The following is a 20932-nucleotide window of genomic DNA, read 5'->3' as shown; positions in this document are numbered from 1 at the left end:
GATTTGTCAAGAAAGATTTAATTCACTCACTCAGCAGCTCGAGAGGAACCAGACTGAGGTTTAATGAACATAAGAAATAGGAGCTGGAGGAGGCCATTCGGCCCTTCGAGCCTGCTCTGCCATTCACCCAGATCATGGCTGATCTTCTCAACTCCACCTTCCCACACTATCCCCATATCCCTTAATTCCCTTTGTACCCAAAAATCTATCAATCTCTGTCTTAAATATACTCAATGACTGAGCATCCACTGCTCCCTGGGGAAGACAATTCCAAAGATTCACAACCCTTTCAGTGAAGAAATTTCTCCTCATTTCAGTCCTAAATGTCTGATCCCTTATCCTGAGACTGTGACCCGGTGTTCTAGATTGCCCAGATAGGGGAAACATTTTCTCAGCATCGACCCGGTCAAGTCCCTTAACAATTTATGTCTCAGTCAGATCACATCTTATTCTTCTAAACCTCAGGGAATATCGACCTAGTTTACTCAACCTCTCCTCATAGGAGGAGATGGAGCAGAGTGGGGGTGCTGTACAATAGTGGTTATGTTATTCAACTAGTAATCCAGAGGCCTGGACTAATGATGCCAAGACATGAATTCAAATCCCACCACTGCAATTAAAAAGCGAGGATCAATATTGGTGACCATGAAACTACGGATTGTCCTAAAAACCCACCTGGTTCACTAATTTCCTTCAGGGAAGGAAATTTGCCGTCCTTACCCGATCTGTCCTCCAGATGCACAGAAATGTGGTTGACTCTTAACTACCCTATGAAATGGCCCAGCAAGACACTCAGTTATATTCAAGGAGGTAGCTCACCACCACTTTCTCAGGGGCAATTAGGGATGGGCAATAAATGCTGGCCATTTCAGTAACACTCACAGTCCATGAATAAATAGAACAATCGCCTTATCCCAGGAACCAGACGAGTGAACCTTCATTGCATTCCCTCAATGGTGGTATGTCCTTCCTTAGGTAAGGAGACCAAAACTGCACACACTGCTCCAGGTGGGGCCTCACCAATGTCCTGTATAATTGTAGTAAGACTTCTTTACCCTTATACCCCAATCCCTTTGTAACAAAAGCTAACATACCATTTGCCTTCCGAATTGCTTGCTGTACGTCCATGTTAACTTTCTGTGATTCACGTACAAGGACACTGTTATGTGTACTTTGCTTTTAAAAAAGAAAAATACTTGGAGTTCTGTGTTTTGCAAGACTGAGAAAATTGAATGCTGAACTGAGTGGGGCACAGTCTCCAAGGCAACTTGTTTCCAAGCAACAACAGCAAGGAAAATGATAGGTCACATGACATTGTTAAGAGTTCAATTTCACTTTGCTTTGTGAAAGACCAGTGCTGGGCAGGCAGGAGGCAGAACAAACTGGCTGGGACTTGTGTTTTTTGGCAGACTGGAAAAAGACCTCTCCCTGAAAAGAAGCCATCTCTTGTAGAACGAAATTCCACATTTGAGTTGTGTCTGTGTTCTGCCAGGAGAGGAAAGGACCCAGAGAAAGAGGAGTTGCTGCTCTCTGTGGAGGAAACCCTGCATTGTTAAAGGTAGCAAATTCCTATTGCCTCCAGTCTTTGAAAAATCTCTGCCTCAAGAGTCATTCCTGTTCCTCCTGTTTTTTTTGGGTGGGAGATCCTGAAATCTCAAAAAGGCTTCCATTGCTGGACTGCTACTTTAAAATTTAAGTAGACTTGTTGCTACATCTTTTGCTGCATCTTTTGCTGAAAGATCTGTGTGATGCCTGCTGCAGACAAATTGCCTTGTTAGTCTACCCATCACAGACTGTTCATCAAACTCGCCTGGAGAGACTTTGAGTGGCATCTGACGATTTGTCTCTGGGACACCTCACCGATTCACAAATAACCCACCAGACCATGACCACCAATGATTTTATTATTCCTAAGAAACAGTTGAACACCAAAAACCCTTTTGCCCCAATTAACCAGTTTTTCAATGTATGTGCGTGTTCAGGAAGCTTAGGAAGAATAAGAAGTTATAAAATCTTTTTATATGTATGGATTCATCCCATTATTGTTTAAGATTTCGTTTATTAATAAATAGTTAATTTTATTGTTGTTTGAAGAAATCTGGTTTTGTGTGCTTCATTCTAGGAGATAAATAAAATGTTTAATTTGGCTAATTTCCAGTAGGTGGGAAACTTTACGAATATGCAGTGGGACTGAATTAACAGTGCATTACTCCCACCTTGGTCGGAACAACACCCAGGTCCCTCTGAATGCAAACATTTCTCAGTTTCTCAACATTCAGAACAAAAAGTTTTTTTAAACATTTTTCTTATCAAAGTGGATAACTTCACACTTCACTATATTGAATTCCAACTGCCATGTTCTTACCCGCTCACCCACCCAACCTGTCTGTATCCCTCTGAAGCCTCTTTCTGTCTTTCTCATTTCTTGCTTTCCCACCTAACTTTGTATCTTCAGCAAACCTGCAGACATTACACTTACACTCAATCCCTTCACTTGAGTCATTTCTATAGATTGTAAATAGCTGAGGCCCAAGTACTAATCCTTGCTGTACCCTGCTAGTTACAGCGTGCCAACCTGAAAATGGCCCATTTATTCCTACTCTCTGCTTTCTGTCCATTAACCAAACTTCAATCCATGCTCATATATTACCTCAATCTCATGAGTCCTAATTTTTTTTTTATTCATTCATGGGATGTGGGCATCGCTGGCTAGGCCAGCATTTATTACCCATCCCTAATTGCCCTTGAGAAGGTGTTGGTGAGCTGCCTTCTTGAACTGCTGCAGTCCATGTGAGGTAGGTACACCCACAGTGCTTTTAGGAATGGGAATTCTACGGTTTTGACCCAGCGACAGTGAAGGAATGGTGATATAGTTCCAAGTCAGGAATGTGTGTGACTTGGAGGGGAACTTGCAGGTGGCGGAGTGCCCATGCATTTTCTGCCCTTGTCCTTTTAGTTGGTAGAGGTTGTGGGTTAGGAAGGTGCTGTCTAAGGGGCCTTGGTGCGTTGCTCCAGTGCATCTTGTAGATGGTATACACTGCTGCCACTGTGTGTCAGTGGTGGAGGGAGTGAATGTTTGTAGATAGGATGCCAATCAAGTGGGTTGCTTTGTCCTGGATGGTGTCGGGCTTCTTGAGTGTTGTTGGAGCTGTACCATCCAGGCAAGTATTCCATCACACTCCTGACTTGTTCCTTATAGATGGTGGACAAGCTTTGGGGAATCAGATGAGTTACTCGCTGCAGGATTCCTAGCCTCTGACCGGCTCTTGTAGCCACGGTATTTATATGGCTACTCCCAGTTCAGTTTCTGGTCAGTGATGGTACTGCAATTGAATGTCATGGGGAGATGGTTGGAGTCTTTCTTGTTGGAGATGGTCATTGCCTGGCACTTGTGTGACTTGAATGTTACTTGCCACTTATCAGCCCAAGCCTGGATATTGTCCAGGTCTTGCTGCATTTCTACATGGACTGCTTCAGTATCTGAGGAGTCGCAAATGGTGCGGAACATTGTGCAATCATCAGCGAACATCCCCACTTCTGAACTTATGATTGAAGAAAGAATTGTGTGTAATAACCTCTGGTGTGGCACCTTATCAAATGCTTCTTGCTTCTTGAAAATCCAAATAAACTACTGTTTCCTCCTTATTCACCTGACTAGTTACATCCTCAAGAAACTCTTAACAGATTTGTTAAACATGATTTCTTCTTCACAAGTCCATGTTGACTCTGCTGAATCATATTATGATTTTCTAAGTGCCCTGTTACCATTTCCCCAGATAATACATTCCAGCATTTTGCCTACAACTAATGTGAGGCTAATTGGACAATAGCTCCCCATTTTCTCTCTTTCTCCAAGGTTATTACTGAACCCTTTCTCAACTGATTATTTCATAAAGTGCTGTACTTGAGTCTTAATTTGGCCTTGTGCCATCTCCTAGTGGGCTTGTCCTGTCCTGTCAGTGCTGGGTCAGGCCATTGTCCAGCTCAAACAGCCCAGATAACAGGAGCCAACGAACCTTATTTCACTCCTCAGGGTGGTTTGTTTCTTGAGGTTCAGATTATCATTAAAATAACAACACGCACTGTGTCCACCCATTGTTCTCCCAGATGCACCGTCACCTCACAGTCAGGATCATGTGTCTATGAAGGGGAGATTGTTGTTCTGTCTAGACCACCCTGAATACCCTTGCTTCATAATGGTCAGGAGTAGAAGGTCCCGGTATTGTGAGAAGAGCCTCAGGGAATCAGTCCCAGTGATCCTGTAAAACAGAGGAACACATGAGTGGGAGGAGGCCATTCAACTCCTCGAGCCTGTTCCTCTATTCAGTTATATCATGACTGATCCATATCGCAACTACCTTTACCAGAGTTGGTTACATATCCCTGTAACCTTACCCAATAGGTAACTCACAAGTTTTAACATTTTCCTTTTCTCCCCATCCATAGCAGCTTTTTGGGGGGACAGTGTTCCAGATTTCACTATCCTTTGTGTGAAGAAGTGGTTCCTGACAGCACCCCTGAATGGCCCAGCTCTAATTTTAATGTTGTGCCATCTTATTCTGCATTCCACCAACAGAGGAAATCATTTTTCTTTATCGACCCCCTTAAAACCTTTAATCTTCTTTAATACCGGAATTACATCACCCCTTAATATTCATACTCTATGAAATACAAGCCCAGTCTATATGACCTGTCCTCACAATTTAACCCTTTTAGCCCTGATATCATTCTGGTGAATGTTCAGTGTACCTCCTGCACAGCTGATATATCCTTCCTGAGATGTGCTGCCCAGAATTATACACCTCACTTCAGATGATGTGTAACCAGAGTTGCATATAACTGCAGCATTACTTTCACCCTTCAGATAAAGGCAAACATTCCATTCGACATTTTAATTCCCTTTTCTCCCAGTCCAGTAGTTTTTCGTGATTTCTGTGCATGAAACCCGAAATCTCTCTGTCCCTTCACAGTTCCTAACTTTTCATCATTTAGAAAATATTCTGATTCATCTTCCTTAGATCTAAGTTACCAGAATGGTTCCAGGGAGGGAGATTTTAGTTACAAGGTGAGGTTGTAAAATCTGGGGTTGTTCTCTTTCGCACAAAGGAGATTGAGGGGAGATTTAATCAAAGTGTAAAAGATTATGACAGGCATGGATAAGTTAGACAAGGACAACTGTTCCCATTAACTAATGGTACAAGGATTAGTGGACACAGATTGAAAGTTTTGGGCAAGAGATGCAGAGGGAATATAAGGAAGCACTTTTTTACACAGTGGGTAGTAAATGATCTGGAATTCGCTGCCCATGAGGGTGGTGGAAGCAGAGACAATCAGTGATTTCAAGAGGAAATTGGATGGTCACTTGAAGGAAATAAACTTGCAGGACTACAGGGGTCAAGCAGGGGAGTAGGACTGACTGGATTACTGTGTGGAGAACTGTCATGGACTTGATGGGCTGAATGGTCTCCTCTGTTCCATACATGACTCTAATGTTAATGACCTCGCACTTCCCCACATTGACCTCCTGCTGTCTCTGTTTTCTCCACTCACTAAATCTATCAATGTCTCTTTGTAATGTTTTGTTCCCTTCCAGAATACTCAATATGTCACCTAACTCAGTATGTGGGTTTGTTCAGGGAAAATCGTGTTCAACTAACTTGCTGGAGTTTTTGAAGACATAACAGAGAGGGTTGGTGGGGGCAATGTTGTTGATGTGGGGTACATGGACTTTCAAAAGGCATTTGATACAGTGCCACACAATTTATATGTATTTATTTATGAGTATTTCCAGCACTTTCTGGTTTTATTTCATCTTCCAGAAGATCTGATTTGCAAAAGTAAATCCTGGGACAGTGAGGTTTAAAAGATCTCCCGAAGGAATCATCAGCTTCTTCACACTGTGACATTGCATGTACAAAACACCAATCCTGGGCTGAGTGGGTATGGGAACAGTGAGCAGAAGAGGGATGGGGAATCAGCAGTGTTTGTGTTTTTACAATGAGGCATAAACAGATGGTGAGACAAAGAGAGAAATAGAGGGAGAGAAAGAGATTGAAATGACAGGTTAAACACAGAGGGAGAGAGACAGGCTCTCCAGTGTTTAGTGACTACCCAGCTCCCAGCCTGTGTCGAAAACCACTCTCCCCACCCCCTTCTCACCCCCTTGCCAAAGGCCTTTCTTTTTCTTTTTGGGCCTCCTTATCTCGAGAGACAATGGATACGCGGCCAAAGGCCTAATGTGTAAAGATAAATAAAAGCAAAATACTGCGGATGCTGGAAATCTGAAACAAAAACAAGAAATGCTGGATTCACTCAACAGGTCTGGCAGCATCTGTGGTAAGAGAAGCAGAGTTAACGTTTCGGGTCAGTGACCCTTCTTCGGAACTGACAAATATTAGAAAAGTCACAGATTATAAACAAGTGAGGTGGGGGTTGGGCAAGAGATAACAAAGGAGAAGGTGCAGATTGGACCAGGCCACATAGCTGACCAAAAGGTCACGGAGCAAAGGCAAACAATATGTTAATGGTGTGTTGAAAGACAAAGCAAAAGTACAGATTAGGTGTGAATATACTGAATATTAGTTTAGTTTGGAGATACAGCACTGAAACAGGCCCTTTGGCCCACCGAGTCTGTGCCGACCATCAACCACCCATTTATACTAATCCTACACTAATCCCATATCCCCACCTGTCCCTATATTTCCCTACCACCTTCCGATACTAGGGGCAATTTATAATGGCCAATTAACCTATCAACCTGCAAGTCTTTGGCATGTGGGAGGAAACCGGAGCACCCGGAGGAAACCCACGCAGACACAGGGAGAACTTGCAAACTCCACACAGGCAGTACCCAGAATTGAACCCGGGTCGCTGGAGCTGTGAGGCTGCGGTGCTAACCACTGCGCCACTGTGCCGCCCCTAATGAGCCCCACTCTTTCCCTGGTTATCCGCTTTCCCTTAATATACTTATAAAATGCCTTAGGATTTTCCTTTATCTTGTCCGCCAGTGTTTTTTCATGCCCCCTCTTCGCTCTCCTAATTACTTTTTTACATACCCCCCTACACTTTCTATACTCCTCTAGTGCCTCCGCTGTTTTCAGCACTCTGAATTTGCCACAATCCTCCTTTTTTTCCTGATCCAATCCTCTAAATCCCTTGACATCCAGGGTTCCCTGGACTTGTTGGACCTAGTTTAGGCAGGCATCAAGATCGGTGCAGGCTTGGAGGGCCAAATGGCCTGTTCCTGTGCTGTGCTGTTCTTTTGAACATCAGCAAGTGCAAACCTGAAGAAAAACAACCTGAAAAAAACAGTGGGTCAGCAAACTGAACAAACTCAGATGAAATGAAATAAATGCAAAAAAAGATTGTAAAAAATGTAAAAAGGAATGCAAAAAAAAAAGAGGAAGAAAAAATAACTAAAAATGACTAAAAATGAAAGTGAAGTGGGGGGCTGTCATGCTCTGAAATTATTGAACTCAATGTTCAGTCCGGCAGGCTGCAGTGTGCCTAATCGGTAGATGAGATGCTGTTCCTCGAGCTTGCGTTGATGTTCACTGGAACACTGCAGCAATCCCAGGACAGAGATGTGAGCATGAGAGCAGTGGGGAGTGTTGAAATGGCAAGCAACCGGAAGCTCAGGGTCCTGCTTGCGGACTGAGCGGAGATGTTCCGCAAAGCGGTCACCCAGTCTGCGCTTGGTCTCCCCAATGTAGAGGAGACCACACTGTGAGCAGCGAATACAGTATACTACATTGAAAGAAGTACAAGTAAATCGCTGCTTCACCTGAAAGGAGTGTTTGGGGCCTGGGATAGTGAGGAGAGAGGAGGTAAATGGGCAGGTATTACACCTCCTGCGATTGCAAGGGAAGGTGCCCTGGGACGGGGACGAGGTGGTGGGGGAAATGGAGGAGTGGACCAGGGTGTCGCGGAGGGAACGATCCCTTCGGAATGCTGACAGGGGAAGGGAGGGGAAGATGCGACTGGTAGTGGCATCACGCTGGAGGTGGCGAAAATGGCGGAGGATGATCCTTTGGATATGGAGGCTGGTGGGATGAAAAGTGAGGACAAGGGGAACCCTGTCACGGTTCTGGGAGGGAGGGGAAGGGGTGAGGGTAGAGGTGCGGGGAATGGGTCGGACACGGTTGAGGGCCCTGTCAACCACAGTGGGGGGAAATCCTCGGTTGAGGAAAAAGGAGGTCATATCAGAAGCACCGTCATGGAAGGTAGCATCATCAGAGCAGATGCGTCGGAGACGGAGAAACTGGGAGAATGGAATGGAGTCCTTACAGGAGGTAGGATGTGAAGAAGTGTAGTCGAGGTAGCTGTGGGAGTCAGTGGGCTTATAATGGATATTGGTAGACAACCTATCCCCAGAGATGGAGACAGAGAAGTCAAGGAAGGGAAGGGAAGTGTCAGAGATGGACCATGTAAAGGTGAGAGAAGGGTGGAAATTGGAAGCAAAGTTGATAAAGTTTTCTAGTTCGGGGCGGGAGCAGGAAACGGCACCGATACAGTCATCAATGTACCGGAAAAAGAGTTGGGGGAGGGGGCCTGAGTAGGACTGGAACAAAGAATGCTCGACATATCCCACAAAAAGACAGGCATAACTAGGACCCATGCGGGTACCCATAGCGACACCTTTTACTTGAAGGAAATGCATGGAGTTGAAGGAGAAGTTGTTCAATGTGAGAACAAGTTCAGCCAGGCGGAGGAGGGTGTTGGTGGATGGGGACTGGTTGGGCCTCTGTTCCAGGAAGAAGCGGAGAGCCCTCAAACCATCCTGGTGGGGGATGGAGGTGTAGAGCGATTGGACGTCCATAGTGAAGAGGAGGCGGTTGGGACCAGGAAACTGGAAATTGTCAAAATGACGTAGGGCGTCAGAAGAGTCACGGATGTAGGTGGGAAGAGACTGGACCAGCGGAGAAAAGATAGAGTCTAGATAGGAAGAAATAAGTTCAGTTGGGCAGGAGCAGGCTGACACAATGGGTCTGCCGGGACAGTCCCGTTTGTGGATTTTGGGAAGGAGGTAGAAGCGGGCTGTCCGGGGTTGCGGGACTATGAGGTTGGAAGCTGTAGAGGGAAGATCTCCAGAGGAGATGAGGTCAGTGACAGTCCTTTGGACGGTGGCTTGATGTTCGGTGTTGGGGTGATGGTCCAGAGGGAGGTAGGAAGAGGTGTCTGTGAGTTGGCGTTGAGCTTCTGCAAGGTAGAGGTCGGTACGCCATACAACAACAGCACCACCCTTGTCTGCAGGTTTGATGACCATGTCGGGGTTAGACCTGAGAGAACGGAGTGCCTCAAGTTCAGAGGGGGACAGGTTAGAGTGAGTGAGGGGGGCAGAGAAATTGAGACGACCAATGTCTCGCCGACAGTTTTCAATGAAGAGATCAAGAGCGGGTAAGAGGCCAGGGGGAGGGGTCCAGGTAGAGGGAGAATGCTGGAGGCGGGTGAATGGGTCTGCTGGTCGGGGGGAGGACTCCTGGTTGAAGAAGTGAGCCCGGAGGCGGAGGCGACGGAAGAAGAGCTCAACGTCATGCCGAGCGCGAAATTCATTGAGGTGGGGGCGTAAGGGGATAAAACTGAGACCTTTGCTGAGTACAGAACGCTCAGCATCAGAGAGGGGGAGGTCAGAGGGTATAGTGAATACACGGCAAGGGGTCAGATCAGAAGGGGTGGGGTCAGAGGGAAGTGAAGCGGAAGGAGGATCTGGAGGGGCATTAGTCCCCATCAGCTGCCGGAGCTTGCATCCCTTAACACCTGAAAGGAAGAAAAAAAGTTTTTTGTTCATGCGTCGGATGAGACGTAAGATGAGATGAAACTGCGGAGTAGAACAGATTTGAGATAAGGTGAGACGGTGCTGCTGGAGAGAGAGGTCCAGTGTGTGCATATGGCGGCGCATAGCACTGAGTGTGGATCTCAGGATGCGGCGAGAGTAGCAGTCCGAGGAACGTTGTATTTCTCGGAGATACCTGTGATTCTGGGGGTTCAAAGCATGATGGGTGAAACTGCAGTTGGAATCCACGTGGAATCAGTCGGAGCCAGAGACAGTCACTGAGGAAGGAGATGTGGCTGTGAAAACGAGTTTTGGTAGATACCTTATCAAACACCAGGAGGGAAATAGAAAGCAATGAAGGTGAACAAGGTAAAAGAGACAAACGAAAATCCCGTCGGAGAGAAGAGCAGAAGATAAATCCTGGGACAATGATAAGGAATTAACACCTTAATGGCAGTTTTAAAGTGAGTTTCTCAGCTTCTGGACAGACTGGGGCCTGGTCATGTCACTGTCCGCCTGTAGATTAGCTGAAAGATGCAGCAAATGTTCTCAACAATGACCTTGTCGGAATAAGTTCACAGATCATCAAAAAGCAGCTCCCTGGAATGTCTCTGTTCAAAGCAGCCCTGGTACCTGGATTAACATGACAATGGACAAGATCTCAGCACCTAATCGTCCCTCTCACATTTTAAATCTGTTCCCACTTTACAGTCTCTGGGTTTATTGTGGGGGATGTGTAAATGATGCAGAGATCGTCAATGTTAGTGAGTGACAGAGAAAAGGAGCCCTGGGCTATTGATGTGTCTTTTATTTTAAAAAGTCTTTGCTTTGTTCTCATCAATGTTTCATTTCTCTCTTCAGGAGATTTTTAGCAGCTGTAACATGTCAATGCATGGGATAACATCATGCTGACCATTAGGACCAAGCTAATAGTTTATAAGGTCTGTGATCTCAACACCTTGCTGTATGGCTATGAAACATGGGTGATTGACAGCTACCAGGAAAAGTAGCTCAATAATTTCCATCTTTGCTGTCTGTGGCCCATTATGGGTATATCCTGGCAGCACAAAATCACAAATGTGGCAGTCCTCTCAAAGGCAGAGCTCCCAAGTGTGTTGGCACTAATCAAACAGAGGTGGCTTTGGTGGATCAGACAAGTCCACAAGATGGAAGATGGTTTCTTACCCAAGAACCCAGGTAGCAGGGGCCAGGCGACCAGTGGGCGCCCAAAGCTCCGCTTCAAGGAATTTGCAAGTGTGACCAGAAAGCCCTAAATGTCGACTATCACAGTTGGGAGTCACTAACTGACGAAAGAGGGAAATGGCAACACATCCTGTGGACTGGTGTGCAATACCACGATGACCAGTTGCTGCAGCAGCTTGGCAACAGACGCCAATGTCAAACACAACTCACAGCATCACTTGGCAGCTTCATGTGCAGCACTTGTGGCAGAGCCTGCGTCTCAACGGTTGGCTTTTACAGCCATCAGCAAAGGTGAACCAAGAGAAGATAAATCACCTAAATAGATTGTTTGCTGCATGTCCATCATCTTTTACAGGTGAAAGGATGACAGTCCACTGTTTCCCTCACTCTCTCCTTTCTCTATTTCTCTCTCTCTCCCACTTCTCTCATTCAGAGAGAAAGATAGGGAGAAAGAGAGAGACACACAGAGAGAAATCCACAATCAGAAACTAAACAAATGACCTCCTTCTATGCTGTAAATGACTCTATGACTCTAAAATGATTTAAAATGGCTGCTGCACATTGCATTTAAACATCAAAATACATCTCACTGCCTAAAACACAAACATTATTCAGGAATTATAACAAACAAACGGACAAAGAAGGACCAGAAATAAAGGTACTGAATTGGGGGAAGGCCGATTTCAATATGATAAAACAGGATCTGGCCAAAGTGGACTGGGAGCAGCTACTTGTGGGAAAGTCTAAATCAGACCAGTGTGAGTCATTAAAAAAGGAAATAGTGAAAGATCAGGGCCAACGTGTTCCCAAAAGGTGAAGGGTAGGACCAACAAGTCCAGGGAACCCTTGATGTCAAGGGATATAGAGGATTGGATAATGGGGGAAAAAAGGAGGCTTATGGCAGATTCAGAGGGCTGAAAACAGTGCAGGTGCTTGTGGAGTATAGAAAGTGTAGGGGGTGGGGTACTTAAAAAAGTAATTCGAAGAGTGAAGAGGGGGCATGAAAAATCACTGGTGGCCAAGCTAAAGGAACATCCCATGGCATTTTATAAGTATATTAAGGTCAAGAGGATAACCAGGGAAAGAGTAGGGCCCATTAGGGACCAAAGTGCCAATCTGTGTGTGGAGCCGGAGGATGTAGGTGAGGTTTGAAATGATTACTTTTCATCTGTGTTCACTATGGAGACGGATGATGTCAGTGTAGAACACAGGGAGGGGGATTGTGATATACTTAAACAAATTAGTATTGAAAGGGAGGAGGTATTAGCGGTTTTAACGGGCTTAAAAGTGAATAAATGCCCAGGCCGAGATGAGATGCATCCCAGGCTGTTATGTGAGGCAAGGGAGGAGATAGCAGGGGCTCTGACATTATTTTCAAATCCTCTCTGGCCACAGGAGAGGTGCCAGAGGACTGGAGGACAGCGAATGTGGTACAATTATTTAAGAAAGGTAGTAGGGATAGACCAGGTAATTACAGGCCAGTGAGTCTAACATCAGTGATAGAGAAACTATTGGAAAAAATTCTGAGGGACAGGATTATCTCCACTTGGAGAGGCAGGAGTTAAGCAAGGATAGTCAGCATGGCTTTGTCAGGGGGACATCACGTTTAACAAACTTGATTGAATTTTTTGAGGCAGTGACGATATGTGTAGATGAGGGTAAAGCAGTTGATGTAGTCTACATGAACTTCAGTAAGGCTTTTGATAAGGTCCCGCATGGGAGATTGGTCAAGAAGGTAAGAGCCCATGGGATCCAGGGCAATTTGGCAAATTGGATCTAAAGTTCGCTTAGTGGCAGGAGGCATAGGATGATGGTCGAGGGTTGTTTTTATGATTGGAAGCCTGTGACCAGTGGTGTACCGCAGGGATTGGTGCTGGGACCCTTGCTCTTTGTAGTGTACATTAATGATTTAGACGTGAATATAGGAGGTATGATCAGTAGGTTCGCAGATGACACAAAAATGGGTGGTGTTGTTAATCGTGCGGAGGAAAGCCTTAGATTATAGGATGATACAGATGGGCTGGTAAGATGGGCAGAGCAGTGGCAAATGGAATTTAATCCTGAGAAATGTGAGGTGTTGCATTTTGGGAGGACTAACAAGGCAAGGGAATATACAATGGATAGTACGACCCTAGGAAATACAGAGGGACCTTGGTGTACTTGTCCATCGATCACTGAAGGCAGCAGCACAGGTAGATAAGGTGATTAGGAAGACATATGGGATACTTGCATTTATTAGCTGAGGCATAGAGTATAAGAGCAGGGAGGTTATGATGGAACGGTACAAAATGCTAGTTAGGCCACAGCTGGAGTACTGTGTACAGTTCTGGGCACCACACTGTAGGAAGGATGTGATTACATTGGAGAGGGTGCAGAGGAGATTCACCAGGATGTTGCCTGGGCTGCAGCATTTCAGGTATGAAGAGAGACTGGATAGGCAATGGTCATTTTCCTTCGAGCAGAGAAGGCTGAGGGGGGACCTGATTGAGGTAAACAAAATTATGAGGGGCATAGATAGGGTAGATAGGAAGAAACTTTTTCCCCTTAGCGGAGGTGTCAATAACTAGGGGGCATAGATTTAAGGTAAATGGGCAGGAGGTTTAGAGGGGATTTGAGGAAAATAAAATTCACCCAGAGGGTGGTTGCAATCTGGAACTCAGTGCCTGAAGGGGTGGTGGAGGCAGGAACCCTCACTATATTTAAGAAGTATTTAGGTGAGCACTTGAAACGCCATAGCAGACAAGGCTATGGGTCAAGTGCTGGAAAATGGGATCGGTAGGTAGGTGCTTGATGGCCGGCACGGACACGATGGGCCGAGGGTCTGTATCTCTGCTGTGTAACTCTATGACTCTAAGACAAAAGCAGAGATGTAATGCTGGAATTGTTTAGGCCACAGTCGGAGTACTGCGTACACGTCTGGTCACCATATTACAGAAAGGACATTATTGCTCTGGAGAGAGCAAAGAGGAGATTTACAAGAATGTTGCCAGGGTTTGAAAGTTACAGCAATGCAGAAATACTCGATCGGCTAGGGTTGTTTTCCTTAGAACAGAGGAGTCTGAGGGGTGAATTAATTGAGATGTACAAAATTATGAGGGGCCTAGATAAAATAAACAGGAAGGACCTGTCTCCCCTAGTGGAGAGGTCAATTACCAGGGGACACAGATTTAAGGTGATTGGTAGAAGGATTAAAGGGGATATGAGAAAAACCGTTTTCACCCAGAGGGTGGTGGGTGTCTGGAATTCACTGCCAGGAACAGTGGTGGAGGCAAAAACTCTCAAAAAACTCTTTCAAAATGTACCGGGAAGTGCACCTGAACTGATGTAACCAGCAAGGCTGCAGACCAGGTGCTGGAAGAGGGGATTAGATCGAGCAGGTAGTTTTTCCAGCAAGCACGGACACAACAGGCTGAATGACCTCCTTCAGTGCCATAATTTTTCTATAGTTTTAAATAACATGAGCAAATGCGAAGGGTTTATCCAGTAATCAATGATAATTTCTGCCACCTTCAGTGAGCTGAGTTGAAAAAAAGACCAGATTTGCCTGAGATAATGAAGTCCAGAATACAGCACGGGCTGTCATGGTGGGATTGAACTCTCAGCCTCTGACAACAACCCATGGCCTGTGGATGATAAGTGCAATGACAACACAACAGCATCATGTATCCAAACAAGGCACTGACAGCACCCCGGGCTAAAGCCTTGGCCTGTATGGGAATTAAACCCATGATCATTGTGTTATTACCACAGTGCTCTACCCACCTGAGCTACCAGGTCTTGCTGTATAATTGTGATGTTAATGTTAATGTTTCAGGTCTGTGACCTTTCATCAGAACTCTGTTTCTCTCTCAGCAGATGCTGAGTATTTCCAGCAGTTATTGTTTTGATTTCCAACATGTACAGAATGTTGCTTTTATTTCTATTTTCAAATGTCTTTGAGAAAGTCGATATATCCAGAAACCCTGGATTCTTTTGGGCCTCCTTATCTCGAGAGACAATGGATACGCGCCTGGAGGTGGTCAGTGGTTTGTGAAGCAGCGCCTGGAGTGGCTATAAAGGCCAATTCTGGAGTGACAGGCTCTTCCACAGGTGCTGCAGAGAAATTTGTTTGTTGGGGCTGTTGCACAGTTGGCTCTCCCCTTGCGCCTCTGTCTTTTTTCCTGCCAACTACTAAGTCTCTTCGACTCGCCACAATTTAGCCCTGTCTTTATGGCTGCCCGCCAGCTCTGGCGAATGCTGGCAACTGACTCCCACGACTTGTGATCAATGTCACACGATTTCATGTCGCGTTTGCAGACGTCTTTATAACGGAGACATGGACGGCCGGTGGGTCTGATACCAGTGGCGAGCTCGCTGTACAATGTGTCTTTGGGGATCCTGCCATCTTCCATGCGGCTCACATGGCCAAGCCATCTCAAGCGCCGCTGACTCAGTAGTGTGTATAAGCTGGGGATGTTGGCCGCTTCAAGGACTTCTGTGTTGGAGATATAGTCCTGCCACCTGATGCCAAGTATTCTCCGAAGGCAGCGAAGATGGAATGAATTGAGACGTCGCTCTTGGCTGGCATACGTTGTCCAGGCCTCGCTGCCGTAGAGCAAGGTACTGAGGACACAGGCCTGATACACTCGGACTTTTGTGTTCCGTGTCAGTGCGCCATTTTCCCACACTCTCTTGGCCAGTCTGGACATAGCAGTGGAAGCCTTACCCATGCGCTTGTTGATTTCTGCATCTAGAGACAGGTTACTGGTGATAGTTGAGCCTAGGTAGGTGAACTCTTGAACCACTTCCAGTGCGCGGTCGCCAATATTGATGGATGGAGCATTTCTGACATCCTGCCCCATGATGTTCGTTTTCTTGAGGCTGATGGTTAGGCCAAATTCATTGCAAGCAGACGCAAACCTGTCGATGAGACTCTGCAGGCATTCTTCAGTGTGAGATGTTAAAGCAGCATCGTCAGCAAAGAGGAGTTCTCTGATGAGGACTTTCCGTACTTTGGACTTCGCTCTTAGACGGGCAAGGTTGAACAACCTGCCCCCTGATCTTGTGTGGAGGAAAATTCCTTCTTCAGAGGATTTGAACGCATGTGAAAGCAGCAGGGAGAAGAAAATCCCAAAAAGTGTGGGTGCGAGAACACAGCCCTGTTTCATACCACTCAGGATAGGAAAGGGCTCTGATGAGGAGCCACCATGTTGAATTGTACCTTTCATATTGTCATGGAATGAGGTGATGATACTTAGTAGCTTTGGTGGACATCCGATCTTTTCTAGTAGTCTGAAGAGACCACGTCTGCTGACGAGGTCAAAGGCTTTGGTGAGATCAATGAAAGCAATGTAGAGGGGCATCTGTTGTTCACGGCATTTCTCCTGTATCTGACGAAGGGAGAACAGCATGTCAATAGTCGATCTCTCTGCACGAAAGCCACACTGTGCCTCAGGGTAGACGCGCTCGGCCAGCTTCTGGAGCCTGTTCAGAGCGACTCGAGCAAAGACTTTCCCCACTATGCTGAGCAGGGAGATTCCACGGTAGTTGTTGCAGTCACCGCGGTCACCTTTGTTTTTATAGAGGGTGATGATGTTGGCATCGCGCATGTCCTGGGGTACTGCTCCCTCGTCCCAGCACAGGCATAGCAGTTCATGTAGTGCTGAGAGTATAGCAGGCTTGGCACTCTTGATTATTTCAGGGGTAATGCTGTCCTTCCCAGGGGCTTTTCCGCTGGCTAGGGAATCAATGGCATCACTGAGTTCCGATTTGGTTGGCTGTATGTCCAGCTCATCCATGACTGGTAGAGGCTGGGCTGCATTGAGGGCAGTCTCAGTGACAGCATTCTCCCTGGAGTACAGTTCTAGGTAGTGCTCAACCCAGCGGTCCATCTGTTTGCGTTGGTCAGTGATTATGTCCCCCGATTTAGATTTGAGGGGGGTGATCTTCTTGATGGTTGGCCCAAGAGCTCTCTTCATGCCATCATACATTCCTCTGATGTTTCCGGTGTCTGAGGCCAGCTGAATATGACTGCATAGGTGTTGCCAGTAGTCGTTTGCGCAACGCCTAGCTGTTCTTTGTGCAGTACTTCTGGCTGCTTTAAGTGCTGCGGATGTTAAATCGCTGGGGGCTTTCTTGTAGTTCAAAAGTGCAATGCGCTTAGCGGCTATGACAGGTTCCACCTCTTCATTATGAGATTGAAACCAGTCTGCATTTCTCTTCGCACTTTTGCCGTAGGTGGTCAAAGCTGACTCATAGATGGCGTCTCTGATGTGGGCCCACTTGGTCTCAGCATCCCCTGTGGGAGTGTTTTGAAGGGCTGTTACAAGTGAATTTAGAAATTTTTGTAACAGCTGTGGGTGAGAAATTCTGCTCGTGTTGATGCGCGGGTGGCCCTTCTGCTTGGAATGATGCAACTTCTTTGGTCTGAGTCTAACCTTGCTGCACACCAGGGAGTGGTCGGTGTCGCAGTCCGCACTGTGGAAGCTGCGTGTGATTTGAACACTGTTTAAGGCGGCTCGCCTTGTGACAATGAGGTCTAGCTGGTGCCAACGACGTGATCTTGGGTGCCTCCATGAAACCTGGTGACAGGGTTTAGTGTGAAAGAACGAGTTGGTGATGCAGAGGTTATGATAGGTACACAACTCAAGCAGTCTCTGCCCGTTCTCATTCATCCTTCCAACGCCATAGCGCCCAAGGCAGGAGGGCCATGAGTCATGGTCGGCCCCAACCCTGGCATTAAAGTCCCCCAGCAGGAATAGGTGTTCGGTGTTGGGGATGCTGCTAATGATGTTATGGAGTTGTTCATAGAACTGGTCTTTAGCTTCAGGTGCGGAACAGAGTGTTGGAGCATAGATGCTGAGTAGGTGTACTGGACCAGAGGTGGTGAGCAGTCGGATGGACAGTATGCGTTCCGAGCCATTTGAGGGAGGCTCTATCATGCTGAGCAAGGAGTTTCTGATGGCGAAGCCCACTCCATGCTGTCTTGGTTCTTCAGGATCCCTGCCCTGCCAGAAGAAGGTGTAGTCTTGCTCTGCTAGAGAGCCACTCGCGGGGAGGCGAGTCTCCTGAAGTGCTGCAATGTCCACATTGAGTCTACTGAGCTCGTTGTTAATGATGGCGGTCTTCCGAGAATCGTTGATTTGTGTAAGGTCTTCCGACAGGCCAGGACACATAGTTCTGACGTTCCAGCTTGCAAAGCAAAGGGCTGGTACCTTCTTTCCTTTTTTCATGTTGTTTGGTGCGGTGTATCAGTCCACCTTTCGGGCAATGACCCTGAGCTCCAAGCACCCATTGAAGCAGGCAGACTGTGGCGGGACAGAACCTTATTGACCGGGGGCTGCCCGGTTTGAGGCGGGCGGTAGCTGTCCAGTGAGGTGCAATGACCTCTCCCACCGACAAAGGCAACCCGTGGCGCCCAGTTTCTACGCCAATTTATCTGGACTTATAACCCGTAACTGCTGCCTTCCGTGTTGTTTCAGTCGCTGTGAGGCAACTATGGAGTGACCTCTCCATGGCGCATGCCTGGGCAAATTTATGGAGGTTGAGAGTTGCCCAGTCGTCAAAACCCCCCTCTCGGCCTTTCTGGTGGGGTCCAAAGGAGTGCAGGACACGACGTTTGGCACCAGTATGGCTGCAGGAACTGCCGGAAACATGCCAAAGGTGACACATGACCGCCTACGGGGTTCCGCTCCGGATTTTCTGTTAGGGTTTACTCCCTTAGCCTTGGTCTCTCCCGAGACGCCCACAAGGCAGTGGGGTTGTTGGGGCCCCTACACAGGTGTAGGATGGTGCCGGTGGGAGGAGGGGATGCAAGGGGGAGGGGTAGAGGGAGGGGTGGGAGGGGGTGCAGGGGAATGTTGCTTTTATTTCTATTTTCAAATGTCTTTGAGAAAGTCGATCTATCCAGAAACCCTGGATTACCAACTCAACCATGCAACCACTTGGCCTGCAGTTTGAATGAATTGTGCTTGGAAATTCATCTCACTTCCATCTTCCAAAGCAAAGACCTCGATTGATAGGATAATCCTGAAGAAAATAAATGTCAAAGAAATCAGCTTTTGTTTAAACACATTGTTGTAGATTTTTCTCTTTCCCACCTGAGTGTTTAGCATCACCTGGCTGGAGTTCAGAAAGGACAATCTGGGGGAGGATCGTACAGCAGGAACAGAACTTCAGCCTGAACACAGTCCTTCAGGATCACACTGAGAGGGACAAACAGCACTTTGGTCTTTCTTGTCTCTCTTCACTGACAGCAAAGTCACCTTGTGGGTTGATCCTGAGGCCTGTAAGAAATGTGTTCCAGCCGCTCTCTTCTGTGTTCAGAGCTCCTGGGCACGAAACAGAAGGCTCCTTTACAACTATATGTAGAGTCAAGAAGAACAACAGTGAATGCTGGAAACGTGCTGTCAAATCAGAGATTGGTGTAAAACTGGGTTTTGTTCTTGACTGAAAGTGAAACGGCAGGTTTAAGTTTCCAGTCTGAAAATCAAGATTGTATTACTCTGTGGAGATTGAATGTGTTTGTGTGACAGTCCTGAGACTACAATTTTAACACTGGTGTTACTTAATTTCAAACAAACCTTTTGAAACTAAATAAATTCAAGTCTGCATTAGTAGCAGAAGGAGGAGTTCACTTCTGGTACAATTATACAACAGATATTTAATATCCAGATAAAGAAGGACCTGCAGCGTGTTGCCAGGAATTACATATTTTATTGAAGTATGAGTGTTAGACACCAGGATAACTAGAAATACACAGAACATCCACAGGGGTGCTATCACTTCAGTTACTCTGGGATCACTCCCACTGTGGAACTCCACCACTGCCTCTGCTGAAGGTTGTAGGCTGAGGGAGTGGAGCCTCCAGGAGTGGACTGTGAGAAAGCTGGGTTTCAGTATCCTTTCAAATATAAGGTGAGGTACCAGAGGAATCCTTACTAAGGATCTGTCTGGGGTTTTACTTGCCCATGTCAGTCTATGGGTGAATGATGCCTGACTCCCCGAACTGTTTTACATTGAACCCAATTTGGAACAAGCTGAATTCTGTTTCCAGGAGAATCGGGACGAATTTCACCCACAATTGAGGAAGACAAAAACAGCCATTAGAGAAGCTGAGAGATATTTGGAAAAGAATATGGTGCACAATGGTGGTAATAGTGGCAAAAGCTTTTCCAGCTACATCAGGAGTGAGAAGTTGGATACAGATGGTTTCGAGCCACTGAGACACAGTTCAGGACAGATTGAAACAGATTACCAGGCTATGACAGAACTGTTAAATGACTGTTTCACATCAGTCTGCACTCCTGTGGATGATGCTCAGATTCCAGCTGTGGGATGTGCTGTCAACAATAACATCATAAATATTAAATTAGAAAGGGATTGTCATCCTGAATAAAATAGGAAATCTCAAACCTGATGGTTTTCCAGGTCCAGATGATATCTACCCAAGGGTATTGAAAGAGATGGGATGGGTGATCTGTGAGCCCCTTGTCTGTATCTTCAACAGCTCAGTGGAGTCAGGGATTATTCTCTCTAAGATTGGAAGGTAGCTCACGTAGTTCCCATTTTCCAAATCAGAGACAAATCAGAGCCAGGGAACTACAGACCCATCAGTGTGAGCTCGATCACAGGGATGTTTGCAGGGATCCGAAGAGACGCTGTTTCTGATCACTGGGGAAGAGGAGTCATTAGAGATACTCAACACAGCTTCGGAAAAGAAGATCATGTCTTACAAACGTGTTTGTGTTTTGTGAAGAAGTTGCTGTGTTGGTGGGTGAGGGGAATCCGTTTACATTGTCTATCTCAGGGTGTAATCCAACAACATAGAGGTTGTGGGGCTGAAGGAGGTGAGCTGTGGTCTAACTAGTGTTTTGTTCCAACATAACCACTCTCCCATTTTCCATTGACTTCAATGTGATGGAAACTGGCAGTTTGAACCTGTCAGCATTTGAACGATATTTGCAAATGATATGGGGA

At 46.3% G+C, this 20932-nt stretch overlaps 1 long non-coding RNA gene across 1 annotated transcript in view; it reads left to right on the top strand.

The window, feature by feature from the left end:
- Window positions 1-20932, top strand: part of LOC137362243 (uncharacterized) — a 199592-nt gene that overhangs the window by 30719 nt on the left and 147941 nt on the right. The window lies entirely within an intron of this gene.

The sequence above is a fragment of the Heterodontus francisci genome, unplaced genomic scaffold, assembly GCF_036365525.1.
Source record: "Heterodontus francisci isolate sHetFra1 unplaced genomic scaffold, sHetFra1.hap1 HAP1_SCAFFOLD_526, whole genome shotgun sequence".
Taxonomy (NCBI): domain Eukaryota; kingdom Metazoa; phylum Chordata; class Chondrichthyes; order Heterodontiformes; family Heterodontidae; genus Heterodontus; species Heterodontus francisci.
The sequence above is the reverse complement of the archived record's forward strand: the minus strand, read 5'-3'. Positions and strand labels throughout refer to the sequence as shown.